A 13,316-nucleotide genomic window follows, 5' to 3' on the forward strand; every position below is an offset into this window, starting at 1 on the left:
GAGCTCTGGCAGGCTGTATAACCTTGGTCTTTTGGCTTCCTTATCCCCAACCCAGGTTTTAAGAGCCAAGATATGTCTGCTATGTGAACCCTGGGTTCAGCTTGGCTCTCCAAAAAAGGGGTATTGGACTAAGACATAAAAGGGCATTGGTACTTAGTAATGGAGGAAAAGGGACTTGGAAATTAAGCATGTTCAGAAGGGAAGAGGAGGAAAAAATATGTTCTGAGATGTCTTCTTGCTTCCCTCTGCCATGGTTTCTTTTATTACCAACAGCCTAGTGGTATGATTGATTGGTTGGTTGATTGATTGATTGATTTTTAGAAGATTTTATTTATTTATTTGAGAGAGAGAGAGAGAGAGAGAGAGAGAATGAGTGAGAGCGAGCACAAGCAGGGGGAGAGGAAGAAGCAGGCTCCCCGCTGAGGTGGGAGCGCAACACGGGGCTCCATCCCAGGACCCTGGGATCATGACCTGAGCCGAAGGCAGATGCTTAACCTACTGCCCCTCGTGGTATGATTTAAAGAAATATTGTCTTTGCCCTACTTTTAGCCTCTTAAAGATGGCTACTTCTGTTTTAATTTCAATCACAGCTTCACTAGGGTTCATAAAGACTGAGGAATATAGAGTTAGGGTAGTGACGTAACTATGAGATTTACATTTAGAGAGGTTGATTTCTTAACTCCACCCTGAGATTCTGGAAGAGTGAGAGTTCAATAAATGGGTGAGAGGTTATCTTTGGGTGGGGGACACACTTCAGGCAAATCCGGGCTGGGAAGGCCCCTTGTGCAGCAGAATGAGAACACCGGGATCTTATTTTTATAATTTCAGTGAAAGGCATAGGTGAGGAATACAGATGGGAAGACATGAAAGGTGCCTAAAAGAGGGAGTACAGGAGGGGCAGAGAAAGGCAATGGATAGCTTTGGGGCAGAGGACCCCTGTTATCATTCTCTCTTTCCAAAAGCTTCTCATCGACCTCCTCTCAGAGGTTCTGCACAAAAATTTCATTGTTGGAAAATCCCTGAGCTCTGGTTGCTTCCAGTCCCCACATATGAGTCTTATTTCTTGCTTTTCTTTATCAAAGCTAAAGCAGGAGTAATAGTGATGTGATTTAAAGGAAAACTCGTTTACATATATTGCCTGAAGGTCCTATAGCACTTATGGTTTATACGCTGTACCCAGTGTTATGTTTCATAGTTAAGACACCCCATAAAACCCAAGGACATAATTCTAATACTTTATTTCTTTGTGACTGAATTCAACTTTACTCTTTAGTTACCTCTCCTTTATTTCTTACCTCCGATACCCGTCTGAGGTAGAGAACTTAACCTGGATATTTCCTGGTAAATTCAATTTTATCTGGTGATTTTTTTCTTTTCTTTTTTTGTTTTCTTTCTTTCTTTTTTTCTTCTTTTTTTTTTTAGCTCAGTCCTAGAACAACCCAGAATTCCATTTCAGTCTTCCCCTCCTCTCAAGCTCTCTTCCTCCGTATTTTGGGGGTTATCACACAAACATTGTGTTTATCTGTGGGGGCCAGGTAGGGAAGTTTGCTAACATGACTAGCTTAGTGCAAGTAACGGTAGGAGCAACTGCAGTATCTAGCTCAGATTGACTGCCCTGCTGCGGTCAGGACTGGCCACATAATTTAGGGGGTTGGTACATAAGGGAAATGTGGGGTGTCTAGTTCAAAAAATAATGAAGGGTTTCAAGATAGCAACAGCAGAGCATTAAACTGAGCGCAGGGCTCTGTGCAACTGTATGAGTCACATGCTTATAAAGCCATTTTACCTATATGTCCTCTTGTCATCTCCCAGCCTGGCTCCAGGTGAAAGTAGTGGCCACGGCTCTTTCTGGGGAAGTGCCCTGTCTCCCCTGTTGTGTTAGAAAGCCTACCATATTCTCACGGGTGCTGCAGATTCCCTGCACCTTCGATTTCATCCCCACTCTGGGTGGTGTGCTTTGAAGCCCTCTGCCTTGGTAACTCTTCTAGAAGCATGCCAGCTGTCTCTCCAAATACCTCCCACCCTTGCTAGACACTTACCCTTTGTGTATCATATACGTAGTGGGCATCAGTCTCCATCACCCCCTTTGCACAGACACATGCTGCTAAGTCTCTATCGTCTGTCTGCAAATCCCATGGCATGACTAATGCCAGTGGGAATCCTACTCTCAAATTGTAGCGTATCAGGTTCTTCCACCTTAGATTCCTCAAACTTTGTGAAGGAACCTTTTTTATATTCATGCCCTCCTTCGAATTATCTGGAAGCGAAGAAGAGGATAGGTGGGCAGATGGCATAGCTACTACATGATCTTTTCTGTCATTTTTTTCTTCTCGCTTATTTTTAGCCATTTTTCTCATTTCTGTAAACCGGGGGAGGGAGTGGGGAGTGGCAGAAACCATTTCCGTTTCTCCCAGTTTAAATGCACCTACTAATTATAATTGTGACACGGTCTAAATCAGGGTTGGCAAACTAGGGGCGAGGGGTCGAATCTGGCCACACCCATCTGCTGATGTATTTTCTGTGGCTGCAGCAGAGTTGAGAAGATGCAGCAGAGACCACATGACCTGCAGAACCACAAATAGTTAATATTTACTTCTTTACACTGAAAGTTGTCGACTCCTGTGCTAGACGATCATAGTTGAAAGTAAAGTGTCTGTCTCTGGTGGTACCTTTATGGGGATGTTGAGAGGTGTTTGATGACCTCGGTAGTTAATCTGCCACAGATGAATGCTTCCTGCCTTACTACTGCTAGTAAATATTTTCCCATACATATGGAGTAGAACAGGCATTATGATTTCACATATACGCAGTGGGTGGAACAGGCATTATTATCCTCATTGTACAGATGGGAAAGTTACCGGCTGGAGAGGTTAAGTAACTTGTCCAGGATTACAGAATAAGTGAATGTGGGGTTAACAGTGGGGACATGGCTTTCTTAAGGCCTTAAATTAATGGCAAACATCTCCAGGAGGATTCAACATGTTAGGAAAACTAATGCTAAGGATGTATGAGGTCGCGGGACACCTTAAGGTCCACTGTAGGGTTAGGGGTATGCTGAGGTAGTGTGGCTGGACGGTGGAGAAAAAAGAAGTGGTTTGGGGCCATTATGTGTTTGAAAAACATATTCCAAAAGTGGTGACTCATTTTCTTACGTACTTCCTGCCTACACACTGTGTTTGAAACTTCTGTATTATGGTAACATGACATTTTAGATAAATTAAATTCCTGATGAATCTTAATTAGCTAATCACAAAGTTCTATTTACTCTTTTTGCCAGGCTTTGCATTCACATAGCAACTAAGTTTATGAAGATTGGTTGATTGGTATAAAATCCACAGCCTCTTCACACAGTATTAGACTGATAAGAGTCTTTAAAAATCAGATAAACATCTATGACAATCATGTGGCTTCTGTTGCATTCATAGAATTTTTGCTTTTTTCCTTGCTTGGTTTATAAAGTAGCTGTGCTCTGTTTTCAATTTAGGCTTCCTGTGCTCTGATCTAACCCAAGACAAGGGGTGCTCAGGGATAATTAGAAAAGACAGAAGTCAGGAAGAGTTAAAAACAGACACAACCCATGACTCCCTTCATTATAACTGACTTTAGGTTGCTCTTTTATGTTAAGAAATGGTCTAGAGATTGAAAAGAAAAGGAATTTAAAGGACACCTGAATACAACTGACATATGTGTAGGCACTTAGAACACATGAAGTCATCAGTGGCACAGAAATGGGGTGATCCACGCAGTAGTTCATCTTCCCCCTCGGTAGCATGAAGCAGTTGATATCCAAACCACAGTGTGTTTTTCTTCTCGTTAACCCATCTTGTTGACATTGACCAGCAGTTGTGATTTGCCTCACGTTTCTTGAAAATGCAATAAAATTATCTAAGAATATTTGCTGCAGAAAGACATTATTTTTCTAACAGAAAATTTGTACAGTTGGCTTAAAGTAATCAGCTACTGAGCAAACTAGAATTTTTCTTAATTTGCCTAATTTAAAAAATCTTTTCAATTCACATCCAGTTGTATAACAATTGTCATGTTTCTGGATTCTTAGTTACTTTTTCAATTCAAAAAATTAGAAGTCAACACTGGAAGGGCAAAGTTCCTCTTCAGCTTTGTTGAAAACCTCAAGCAGGGAGAAGTAGAAAGGCAACATAAGGGGAGCAGTAGGGGAAGACAGTGAGAGAGTGTGGTCTTAGAAGAAGAAGGTATCACACAAGCAGAAGACATTAGAGAAAAATATCTGCTGGAACAGTAGGATTCTGAATTAATTATTATCGTTGGAGACTATGTGGTGGATGCTATCCCCTGAGACTAAACTTATTTTGGTCCCATAAGAGGCTGGCTATGAATTCATTTGTGTTGCAGTAGTTCTGATATGGTGGGAAAAGCCCCCATTCGGATTTCCCCTTGCACATGGAGAATCCAAACAGGCTTGCGTTCTATCTCAGGCTTTCCCAGGCACTGGCCATAATATTTTGGGCAAATGTCTAAATCTCTCTAAACCTCATTTTCCTTATTTTTGTAAGAGGAAGAATTATAGTACCTGCTTTATGGATTGGTATCAGGATTTCATGAAATGATACTACATATGTCAGATACTTACCCCAATGCTGAGAGCATAATGAGCTCTTTAGTAAATGACAGCTATTATTACTGTGAATAGAGGTAATATTTAAGAATAATTCATCAAATATAGACTGCTGACATAGAGTCTAAGGTATTTGTCATTCTGGCTACAGATAGATGTTTGTTAGGGGAAGGGAAAGAACTGATTCTTCTACAATTCTGGGGCTGGACCTTTTCAGGAGTGATGAGATACAGGAAGGAATTCTGGGTCCAGCTAAGCAGGAGTCTGGTAATTTTCCTGAGATGTTCTCTTTGTCACATGATAAAACCAACATTTAGCAATTTTGATTAAACTAAATGGTAACATTTTTTAGAGGCCACAGGTACTGTTAGAATGTCTGAAAGAATTGTAGTGCCCAAGTAGAAAGGATATAAGTAAAATTAACCAGAAAGCTAAAGAGTTGTCTTATGCACTTAAATTTCAGGCTTTACTCTTTCTTTGTAATCAATGACTATGTATTATATACTATGTCTAGTAGAATAGTGACATCAGAATTCTAATAATAAAGTATTATAAATATAAAAATATTTAAAATATATTTGAGGTTTAAGAATGAGTCATTAAAGTTGAAAATGTGAGAAAAATGTGATATGTCATTATGTCATCGTTTCTTTATAAAACAATATATGTCTAGATAAATGCTTTTCTCTTTTATATGATTGACAGTAGCCTTATTTCTGTGAAGGAAGTAAAAAGAACAATAACAAACCCCAAACCCTGTTATAAATGCTAGAAGTGAGTATAAAGAGGTAAACTGACAGTTGCTAAGAGAGGTCACCCTATTTTACATTCAAAGTTTTGAAACCCTCAAACTGTACATTCATTTAGACTCAGGTATCCTGTTTTATTTTATTATTTTTTTCAGGTATCCTATTTTAAAAGATTTCTTATTTCATGGCAGTTCCCTGCTCTATTCTTTCATTATTTTTTTTTCCTGGAAACTTTTTCCAGGTCTGCTTTTATCTTCCTTGAAGAATATTAAGCAGAACTTTATAAAATATTTCACCAGGGTTTTGGGCTAGGGTAGAATAATATTTTTCTATTTTGCTGCGGTTATAATATTTTCCTTAAACTCTTGATTACAACATCTCTGCAATGACCTCAAGAGAATCCCCTTTCTTGAATTCTAACATTTTGTGGAATTATTTAGAAGAATTTTCAGTTGGTCTGGATAGATCTGTCCTAGTAGAATGTTATTCTGAAGATTTTATGAGTGTGGATAATGAGCAGTGAAAAATCATTTAACGTGGCTTGTTTCATAAATAGGATGAAGAAAGTGAAAGAAAATTGTAAAGAAAATTTAAGAGTAAACTTAGGAACACTTCTGAACAGTCTGCACCATTAGAATGAATGATAATCTCATGAGAAATATTTGAACATTTTATGTTTTGGGCTCTTTATAATTAGACTTCACCAAGTAAAGAAGATACGCAGAGGGAATAATCTGGCATCAATAGAGAATAAACTATTTGATTTTTTTATGTTTTAAAATTCACATAAAACTAGAACAGATGTTTTCTTTTGCCTTTAGTTTGGGGTGCTTTGGGTATTGTCATTTAAGTCCAACAGAAAGAACCAGGACAGTTCCATGCTAATGTTCTGGAAGCCTCACTTGCAGCAGGCCTTCTGCCAGGCCACACTGTAAAAAGTAGGCTTTTCTGTAATTACGTGCTTTCCTTTTTACTATGTACTATAATTTTTCCTTAGAATTCTATAAAGTCATTTAAAAATAGAAATTATATAAATAAAATTATTGTGACATCTCACCCTGTGCCCTAGGTAGGTTCTTGGAAAAGTATATAGATAAAATAAAACCAGAAACAGAGGCTGGATACTTGAGAAGCATAGGAAATATTCCAAAACCTAATTTATGCAGAAAACGTTTCTGTTGGTTGTAGGGATGGGGAGTCTTGTGGCCAAAATTGAATCATAACACGAAAAGATAAATCTGAAAGAGGACAAGAGCAAGAGTGAGAAAAGGGAAGGGGGAAATTCAAGGTCAACATTTGCAGGAGCTAATGAAGGTGGGCACTAGAGTGGGTATTTCATTGCTGTAGACTTTTCCTTTGTCCTTTTCCTTTTCCTCGTTCAAAAGCTCTAGAAATACTTGTTGGTTCAGCATAAATGGCTCAAAGTCTTTATAAACATTTTCTGATTCCTAGGATATTATTCATCTGACGGTATGCTCTGGTGATTGCCCAATATATGCGGGGGGAGGGCGGGCCTGAAGAGGAGGGATGGCCATAGATAAAAGAGGGAGATTTGGAATAACATTTTGTATTTCTTTTCTTCACACCCTAGTCAGCAAATTCCATGTGAACTATTGCTGACTAATTACTATGAATGGAAAAGTAAGTGTACTTCTTGAACTATGTTAGGATTATTTACTTATTAAAAAGAGGAATTTGTGCCCCAAATAACAGTGATTCAAAAAAAAAAAAAAGAGAGAGAGAGAGAGTGGTGTGGTTACAAATCTGGTGTGAATTTTCAGTTTATTTATACCTTTTTCTCAAGGAGAACTTTCTACAAAGGGTATATGCTGGGGTAGAGCAAAGGTATTTTTGGCTTCTTTCAGAAATTTTGTTATCTACGTGTCCCAACCCTGCAGCCATGTAATCAACTATTAAGAAGCCTACAGAGTACCAGATGCCTTTTTTGTTACCTGCCTGATACTCCTGTAAACACAATGGACAGGATTTGGCCAACTCTGATTAAATGTTTACTATTGTTCAACTCTGGGACTTTTAACACAGATGGTCCCTGTTCAGACTTCACATCCTGTTTTCATAACATGTATCCTTAATATTTAGCCATGTTGCTTCTCAGGGTGATCTAAAATGATTCATCATTTTACAAGTTCTGCATCAGGTTAATGATTTTGGCAAAAGTATTTTGCTTAGCAATTTTAATTGCTGTGTGAGTTTTGCATGAATGTGGAGAAAGATGAATGGATTTCTCCAATTCTGTAGTATGAAGTGAAAAACATTACCTTAGTAAGGATTTGTAAATTTTTCTGAATCATCTGATTTACAGGGTATTCCCTTACCCCTTCCAATTTGCATGTGTTTAAGAACTTAGAGGAAAGCCCTATAGTGAGTAGGTATTTGGAATCAGACCTGGGTTCAAATCCTAGCTCTTCTATTCGCTAGGAGTAGTTGTGTGATCCAGAAAAAAGATATTTAATGTCTTTCAACCTCAGTGGCCATATCTGTAAACCTGAGAATAATAAGGTTGATGTGAATATTAATTTAGTTGAGATGCTATATGTAAAATGCTTAGCACACTGTGTAGCACTTAAGAAACAGTGTGTGAGGCAGCTACTCTGGAAAACAGTATGAAGTGTCCTCAGAAAGTTAAAAATAGAGCTACTCTATGACCCAGCAATTGCACTACTAGGTATTTATCCAAAGGATACAAACCTAGTGATTCAAAGGGGCACATGCACCCTAATGTTTATAGCAGCAATGTCCACAATAGCCAAACTATGGAAAGAGCACAGATGTCCATCAACAGATGAATGGATAAAGAAGATGTGGTGTATATATATACACAATGGAATATTACTCAGCCATCAAAAAGAATGAAATCTTGCCATTTGCAATGACGTGGATAGAGCTAGAGTGTATTATGCTAGTGAAATAAGTCAGTTAGAGAAAGGCAAATACCATATGATTTCACTCATATGTGGAATTTTTTTTTTTTTAAAGATTTTATTTATTTATTTGAGAGAGAGAGAATGAGAGACAGAGAGCATGAGAGGGAGGAGAGTCAGAGGGAGAAGCAGACTCCCCGCTGAGCAGGGAGCCTGATGTGGGACTCGATCCCGGGACTCCAGGATCATGACCTGAGCCGAAGGCAGTCGCTTAACCAACTGAGCCACCCAGACGCCCCTCATATGTGGAATTTAAGAAACAAAACAGATGAACATAGGAGAGGGGCAGGAAAAATAAAATAAGACGAAATCAGAAAGGGAGGCAAATCATAAGAGACTCTTAACTATAGGAAACAAAGAGGGTTGCTGGAGGGGGGGTGGGTGGAGGGATGGAGTAATTGGGTGATGGGCATTAAGGAGGCACTTGATGGAATGAGCACTGGGTGTTGTATGCAACTGATGAATCACTAAATTGTACCTCTGAAACTAATAATATATGTTAATTAAATTGAATTTAAATAAAAAATTAAGAAAAAAGAAACTTGATAGCTATTAGAATAAGGAAGAGTATGGCTGTCATTAAATGTGATACATGGAAGTCATTATTGTCTTGATATTTTCTTCCTTCAAAATAAAGTAGTTTATTTTTTATTTTTTTTTAAAGATTTTAGATTAATTTACTTGAGAGAGAGAGAATGAGTGAGAGAGAGAGAGAAGGAGGGAGGGAGGGAGGAGGGAGAAGCAAACTCCCCACTGAGCAGGTAGCCTGATGCAGGGCTCGATCCCAGAACCCTGGGATCATGACCTGAGCTGAAGGCAGACATTTAACCAACTGAACCACTCAGGCACCCCCAAAATAAAGTAGTTTAAAGTGGACATTACTGGGGTGCTGGCTGGCTCAGTCTGAGGAGCATGTGACCCCTGATCTTGGGGTTGAAAATTTGAGGCCCACGTTGGGTGTAAAGATTACTAAAAAAAATAAACTTTAATGGGGCGCCTGGGTGGCTCAGTCGTTAAGCGTCTGCCTTCGGCTCAGGTCATGATCCCAGGGTCCTGGGATCGAGTCCCACATCGGGCTCCCTGCTCGGCAGGAAGCCCGCTTCTCCCACCCCCCTGCTTGTGTTCCTGCTCTCGCTGTCTCTCTTTGTCAAATAAATAAATAAAATCTTTAAAAAAAAAAAAAAAAAACTTTAAAAATAAATAAATAAATAAAGTGGACATTATTGACTGCACACTTGATTACACTATTGAGAATATGTCTTTCACTTTTGTATATGGTGTCTACTTCCATCCTAAAACATTTCTTGGCTAGTTTGTGATCTCTGAGTACTTTTACATTGCTGAGATAGAAAAGGCACTGATTGCTGACTTTGTTGTGGAGATAAAGATAGTAGACCCTATTTGGATCACCAAGAAAGTACTAAAATCCATGTGCACATGTCAAAGGAAAAGCAATTAATGTGAAATTTCAGTGTCACGGAGGAAAAATATTTCCTAAGAATTAACATCATGGTCTAGCACATGAGATATTTTTATCAAAGTGAAATAACATGGAAGAGAATAGGGAACTCAAGCTTTTGAGCTGATTAGTGATATAAAATAATTAGATAATTCTAAAATATGTTTTTTCTGTGAAAGTAATTAATTCTGTAATCAATTAATTCTATAATCAATACTAATTAACTAATATAATTCCATTAATTCCACAAAAGCTATTAATACTACAATAAAATTTACCTAAAAATGCATCAGACTGAAAGTTTTAGAAAGTACTAACTATAAAAAGAGTTGCACTAATTAAATGTCACTTTCTGTGTGTTTGTTTTTTTTTTTTTTTAAGATTTTATTTATTTATTTGACAGAGCGAGAGAGGCAGGAGAGAGGGAACACAAGCAGAGGGAATGGGAGAGGGAGAAGCAAGCTTCCCACGGAGCAGGGAGCCTGATGCGGGGCTCGATCCCAGGACCCTGGGATCATGACCTGAGCCGAAGGCAGACGCTTAACGACTGAGCCACCCAGGCACCCCTCTGTGTGTTTGTAAATACGGTTGAGTAAATGCATATAACATAGTTAGTTAGGCATTTTTCTAATTTAGGAATACCCAAATGCTGAAGATCCTATAAAAGATATAAAAAGTCCAGGGAAATATTACACAAACACATGCTACAGTCAAATACAAATGTTGTATATGATTAAGGCCATGTATGACTAAGTTTAAAACATTACCACCTTACTATTGTCTGGAATTTTTATTAATGCATGATCTAAATTGAAGTTGTCAAATCAATATTTGATGCACCATCCCAAAGAGCCTTAAGATCTTATAGAGAAAATTATTTCAGGTAAAAAGGCATGGAGTTGTAGGGAGTCACAATTCAGTTTGGGGAGCCCATGTCTTAATTATGATGTGTAAAATTCAAGAGTTAAATTTGAAATTGTTGGGGAGGAAAAAGTTTTCCTTCTACCTTTCTGGGTTCTTGGCTGAGACACCCCCCCCCCCCCGCAACAAAAAGACAAATTAACAGGAGAAAAACAAACAGAAGTTTAAAACATGTATACCTCTTCTATACATGAGAGAGGAATTCTCAGAAATGGCTCAAGCCATCACCTTAATATCATCTTCAGCTAAATACAAAAGAAGATGTTGGGGGTAGGGAGTCAGTTGTGGGAGGTTACCAGGAAAAGCACAGTAAATAAGAGTAAAGTGTTGTGCAGATTTAAGTCCTTACCTTCTCTGCTAAGAAGAGTTTCCAGAAATTTAGTCATTCTTTTCTTTCTGGTACGAAGAAGAAGACACCCTTACAAATGGAGATTTTCCTTATAAATTTACTATTTCATACCAAAGGGTAATTTCTACTCGGTTTTCAGAACTTCACCTGTGTCTATTATTTCTTAAATAATCAATATGCCAAAAAAGCATATTTTACTCCCCTTCAAAACTTCTATTCATCGCTTATTATTTTTTTTCTGTTTGTTTTTTTGACTGGGGCTTAAGTCAGCCCTCTCTGCCCACAACAAACTGACAAAGTATAGTAGGTCTGCTCTGAAGTGCTCTGGCTTCCATTACAAAGACACATCTATTCTTTCTTCACCAAGGAAGCAGAAAAGATGCTCTAAAATTTCAAGAACTAATCACTGAGTGAACCAGAAAATAGGGTGCCAGTGTTAAGGATCACTTTTTCAGTTTATATTGTTCAAAATTAGGGTGCTGAAGAAAGTTCACACACTCACAAAAGGGTCCATTTGGTTATAAGAGTTCAGTTCAAAAAAGGAGCATGAATGTAGATTTAAAGATTTGTTGGAAGAATTGAATATGCACTATCTGAAAGGAAACATCACACTGTATTTATTTTTCTATTATAAACCTAGTGTTTTGAAAAGCTTTCCGTGGTTTCTAAAGTATGGTTGGGTTCATAAAGGAAATTTACTTTCAGAAAACAAGTCTCTGTATTTTATCTGGAATGAGTAATGAAAATCTTGCTGCTTAGCTGTTCAGGGGAAGGACTATTTATACTGTGAGTTTTAAATAATCTCATGTTCTAAGCTACTATATTTAAGAGTTTAGGCAAATTTTGTAGTACAGCCCCCAGGAAATTAGAGCTCTCTTTCTTGCACTTTGAGTCTTAGGGTTTGAGTTCAGTTTGTTTGTTTGTAACATACCTGTTGGTCAAGTTCTTCTGCTCAGAGACTGACAGAGAATCTGTAAAGCATTCATGATGGAAAGACCCAAATGTGCTCCCCACGGGATAAATTAGCCGCTGCTTTGTCTTTTTTCTTTATTTTAACTCAAAATATTTTTAAAATTTTTGATTTTGAAATTGATCTGTTTTCCCCAATTCTTTGTGCTCTTATTACTGTAAATGACTGACATAAAACAAAACACACCCCCCTCCCCCCATTTTGAAAAAGAGATTATGGAAAAACAAAATCCCACATTACTAAAAACAACACCACCCTCTTCCCTTTGAGTTTCCCTTTTCCTCTCTCCATTTGAAGCCCTCTCCACCCTATGTGGATTTTTCTGTACATTGTGACTTCCAACTGGTTCCTGGCAGGGTTTGATGTTTGAATTTTCTTTTCTTTTTAAGATTTTATTTATTTATTTATTTATTTATTTGAGAGAGAGAGAGAGTGCACAAGTGAGGGGAAAAACAGAGGCAGAGGGAGAGGGAGAGAATCTCAAGTAGACTCCACCTTTAGCATGGAGCCCAACATGGGGCTCAACCTCATGACCCTGAGATCATGACCTGAGCCAAAACCAAGAGTCAGATGCTTAACCAACTGAGTCACCCAGGTGCCCCAGATGTTTGAATTTTCTGATAGGCTTAATTTAGAATCATTTTTTTAAAATAAATTTTTTTATTTTACAACAGCTTTTGATTCATATAATTATTGCAAACATAATACCTAGGGTTCCAATATATACCACACCCAGTTTCTTCTATAGTTAACAGCTTATGTACAGTATGTACCAGTATGGCACATTTGTTATAATTTATGAACCAGTATTGATACATTATTAGTGACTAAAGCCCATGCTTTATTCATATTTTCTCAGTTTTTCTTCATACTGTCTTTTTTCTATTCCAAAATCCCACCTAGGATGCCATATTGCATTTAATTGTCATGTGTCCTTAGGTTTCTCTTGGCTATGACAATTTTTCAGATATTCTGTGTTTTTGATGACTTTGATAGCTTTAAAGATTACTGGTCAGCAATTTTGTAGACTGTCTTTCAAGTGGGGTCTGTCTGATGTTTTTCTCATTATTAGACTTGGGTAATGTTTGGGGGTGGGAGGCCACATAGGTAAAGTACTGTTTATATCCCATTATCCCAGTATATCAAAGATACATACCATTGACACGACTTAGAACTCTTGGTGTTGACCTTAGTCATTTGGTTTGAGATGTTTGTCAGGTTAGAATCACATTTTCACTTTTTCCTGAAGACCATCAAAGCATTTTCCTGCAGACTTTAATGACTTTCATTAAAGCTATAAGGAAGCTAACTAGGACTGATCTTTCAGTATTT

At 37.9% G+C, this 13,316-nt stretch overlaps 1 protein-coding gene across 7 annotated transcripts in view; it reads left to right on the top strand.

Annotated features, from left to right (window-relative positions):
* FILIP1 (filamin A interacting protein 1) overlaps nt 1-13,316 on the top strand; it is a 277,664-nt gene that overhangs the window by 152,798 nt on the left and 111,550 nt on the right. The gene's annotated exons all lie outside the window — the stretch shown is intronic.

Source organism: Phoca vitulina, unplaced genomic scaffold (assembly GCF_004348235.1).
Source record: "Phoca vitulina isolate PV1807 unplaced genomic scaffold, GSC_HSeal_1.0 scaffold11, whole genome shotgun sequence".
In the NCBI taxonomy this organism is placed as follows: Eukaryota; Metazoa; Chordata; class Mammalia; order Carnivora; family Phocidae; genus Phoca; species Phoca vitulina.